This window comes from Microcebus murinus, chromosome 6 (genome assembly GCF_040939455.1).
Source record: "Microcebus murinus isolate Inina chromosome 6, M.murinus_Inina_mat1.0, whole genome shotgun sequence".
NCBI classification, from domain to species: domain Eukaryota; kingdom Metazoa; phylum Chordata; class Mammalia; order Primates; family Cheirogaleidae; genus Microcebus; species Microcebus murinus.
Window position 1 is genome coordinate 28,174,809 of NC_134109.1, and position 3,837 is coordinate 28,178,645.

At 42.2% G+C, this 3,837-nt stretch overlaps 1 non-coding gene across 1 annotated transcript; it reads right to left on the minus strand.

Moving 5' to 3' along the window:
- Positions 1 to 2,298: 2,298 nt before the first annotated feature.
- On the minus strand, positions 2,299 to 2,404 carry LOC142871650 (U6 spliceosomal RNA). The gene has a single exon (XR_012919882.1). It is a non-coding gene; the product is annotated as a U6 spliceosomal RNA (small nuclear RNA).
- Positions 2,405 to 3,837: the final 1,433 nt, after the last annotated feature.

Consider the following 3,837-nt stretch of genomic DNA (forward strand, 5'->3'; position numbering starts at 1 on the left):
TCGGGAGGCTGAGGCAGGAGGATCGCTTGAGCCCAGGAGTTTGAGGTTGCTGTGAGCTAGGCTGACGCCACGGCACTCACTCTAGCCTGGACAACAAAGTGAGACTCTGTCTCAAAAAAAAAAAAAGAATGCATGTTTTAAATATTTTGACACAGATTGCCCTGAAAAGGTCATACCAGTTTATGCATCCACCAAGGTATGAGTACCTAGAAGTAGGATCGCTAGATCACATCGTAATTCTTTAATTTTTTGAGGAAACTTCAAACAGGGTTTAAATCTTTAATTTTTTTCATCTTTCAGTCTCATACCAGAGCATGTACCCTCTCACCCTTTTTGGGGGATCCAAGGGTCTGAGCACAGCTGGAGCCAGGCACTAAAGTCAATGTCCAGGTTGGTCAGCAATGCTAGCCTTGCCTGGAAACAACAGATGGTGACCATCTAAATAGCATGACCTGGGTCACCTAGGTTGAGCCTTAGGCACAGAAATATTTCCTACTGTCAGGATAAATTAGTTTGTTTCAAAAGGAGACTTCTGAAGTCTCAGTATTTTTGTGGGCCTGAAATTATGCTATTATAATAGAAATCCAGGACTTGAAAAATCCCCTTATAAAAATAGTGTGAATGACTAACAATCTAGCTGGAATTTGGGGATCAGGAAAAATAGAATTCATTGAACTGTGTGGATGAAGAAGATTTAGTAGCAGTAGAGGGGATGAAAGAGGAATGGGAAAGGACCCAAAGGCAGCTTCTACTCTACCATTTGTTCTCCCAGCCTGGTAATCTGAAACATGCAGAGCTACGTGTTCAAATGTTCCCTGCTTTGCCTCCCCACCCCCCCTTGCTTCCTTTGGTACTTTGGCCCTTTCTCAGTAGGATTTATTAACCCCTATAGGGAAAAGATATTAAGTTGCATAGATCTAGGGATTTATTTTTCAAAGAATGACCAAGAAATCCATTAAACTGTCAATCAATGAATATGATGCCATTTCCCAAAGCTCTGTTTATAAGGAGGAAATTTAATAGATAGTTGAAGATACCTCAATGGAAGCCACAGATTCTATGAGTAGACTCATGGAATTCTAAGGAGTTGGTTGCCTGGCATCCGATATAAACAGCTTTGGAACCTAAGAAACTGAGAAAGGTTTAAGACACAGAACCTTGCTTCTCTCCGAGGACTGTGCTGTAGGAGGCCATTTTGAAGGTAATTTCAAAACAGTACTGCGTTGCCAGTATCTGAAAGGTGTTCAGTAGCATTGGCTGAAAGATGAGAGGCAGACTGAGGTAGCTGAGGACTTTGGATTAGGTGTCAAAAGGGTCAGTATTACTTCAGATACTAGCCAGTATTGTGTGATTTTAGTCACGTCCCTGCTCTCAGCCTTGGTTTTGAAATCCTTAAGATGAAGACGTTAAAACAGATTGATCTATTGGAGATAGCTGTATAGTTGTGTAAGTTCTGGTGAGAAATGGAAATTAGAAAGTAGACTAAAAAAATGAGGGAAACTCTTTGAGGAGGAGGAGGAGGCAGAAAGGAAGATTTGAAACAAGCCGGGTTAAGAAGCTGTGTTCCCTGATCCTACTCTCCCCACTAACCAAGCTTCCTTCATACACCCCACTGATACCCTTTGGGGCTGGGGTTTCTCTAAGTTTAATGTGTACAAAAACTCCTGAAAGCTTGTTAAAATACAGATTTCTAGGCCTCATTTGCAGCCTATTGAATCAATATTATGGGGGTGAGAAATAGGAATGTGCATTTTTGAGACAAGCATCTCACTCTGTTACCGTGAGTGCTGTGGCCTCATTGTAGCTCACTGCAACCTCAAACTCCTGGGCTCAAGTGATCCTCCTGCCTCAGCCCCCCGAATAGCTGGGACTACAGAGTAGCTAGGACTACAGGCACACCATGATGCCTGGCTAATTTTTCTATTAGTAGAGACAGAGTCTCACTCTTGCTCAGGCTGGTCTTGAACTCCTGTACTCAAGCAATCCTCCCACCTCAGCCTCCTAAGTAGCTAGCTAGGACTACAGGTGTGTGCCACCACACTCAGCTAACTTAAAAAAAATTTTTTTTTTAGAGATGGGTTCTCATTATGTTGCCCAGGTTAGTCTCGAACTCCTAGCTTCAAACAATCCTCCTACCTCAGCCTCCCGGGTAGCTGGGATTACGGGTGCAAGGCACCACACCCAGTCAGGAATCTGCATTTTAACAAGCTCTTCATGTAACCCCCTTTTTAAAAAGTTAAACTTGTCATTGACTTGAATCTTCATGTGATCTTATTTTTAATTTTTTTATTTTATAAAAAAAATATGGAATGCTTTATGAATTTGCATGCCATCCTTATGCAGGGGCCATGCTAATCTCTGTATTGTTCCAATAATATAGTATATGTGCTGCCAAAGTGAGCACTTGTCATGTGATCTTGATGCAGAAGATCCTTTAACCACATCCAAGAAACACTGCCCTAGAAGGTGACTTGACCCTCTTAGATCCTGCCTCAGAACTTCAGAATCAGAATCTGTGGGTGGAGTTGAGAGTGTATTATTTTTTAAAAGCTTTCAGAAAATACAGATGCTAAGGCTTATAGTTTTGTAGCCTCTTCTTCCAAGGCAGTTTCTTCTGTTTTAATAAAAGAGGGAAAAAAGCAAGATATTACTCTTTCTAGCACACATTACTCAACTTCCTTCAACGACTTGTGCAGAGCAAAGGTAACAGACCAGGGCTGAAGGTAGAGAACTGGGAAGGTAAACAAAAGAGTAGAACTAAATTTGGAATCTCTGATAAACTACCCATTTTGAGTTGGGGGTTCTTATATTCATAAAATATCAGAGGCAGGAAAGGACTTTAGTTCAACTTCCACATTTTACAGTTGGGGATCTAGAAAGTTTATCAGGTTTTACCTGGAGGCATGTGGCCTAACCCTTCCAGCCCTACTCCTGCCCTTCCAGCCAAAGTTCCTAGAAGTGTAGAGATAAAGCTGATGGTTGCTGCTTACCAGATTGCAGGGCCTGGTCTGCAGTTACACCAGGGACTGACTTATTCAATTTTTTTATGCTGTTAATATACAAAAGGACCTGGGACCTGCCACTCTGCTTTTGGTTCCAGAGGGTTGTTTGTTCAGAGTGAGGGACCAACCTCACAATGCTTGTCTGTTAACATATAAGTTTGGATAATACAGAGCCTCCAAATTCCATTCATAAATCCTTTCTTCCTTCTCTATGTACCTGCTCTTTTAAGTGCCTAGTTCCTCAATACCCCTAAATTCTTTCCTCTGTGCCCAGTGCATTTAACTGTGGGATGCCAGAGATTTGCCTTTTAAGGAGAACAGTCTATCCTCTAAACCAATAATAACAGTTCTTCATATTTATATACTACTGTGCAGCTTACAAAGAACTTTCATACATGTTTCCAATTCTGAGCTTTTTATTAACAATAAATTAGAACAGATATCAGACTCTCAATTTTCAGATTGGCAAACCAGGGATTTTAAATTATTTGCCCAAGGCCGGGCGCGCTGGCTCACGCCTGTAATCCTAGCTCTCTGGGAGGCCGAGGCGGGCGGATTGCTCGAGGTCAGGAGTTCGAAACCAGCCTGAGCAAGAGCGAGACCCCGTCTCTACTATAAATAGAAAGAAACTAATTGGCCAACTAATATATATACAAAAAATTAGCCGGGCATGGTGGCGCATGCCTGTAGTCCCAGCTACTTGGGAGGCTGAGACAGAAGGATCGCTTGAGCCCAGGAGTTTGAGGTTGCTGTGAGCTAGGCTGACGCCACGGCACTCACTCTAGCCTGGGCAACAAAGAGAGACTCTGTCTCAAAAAAAAAAAAAAAAAAAGAT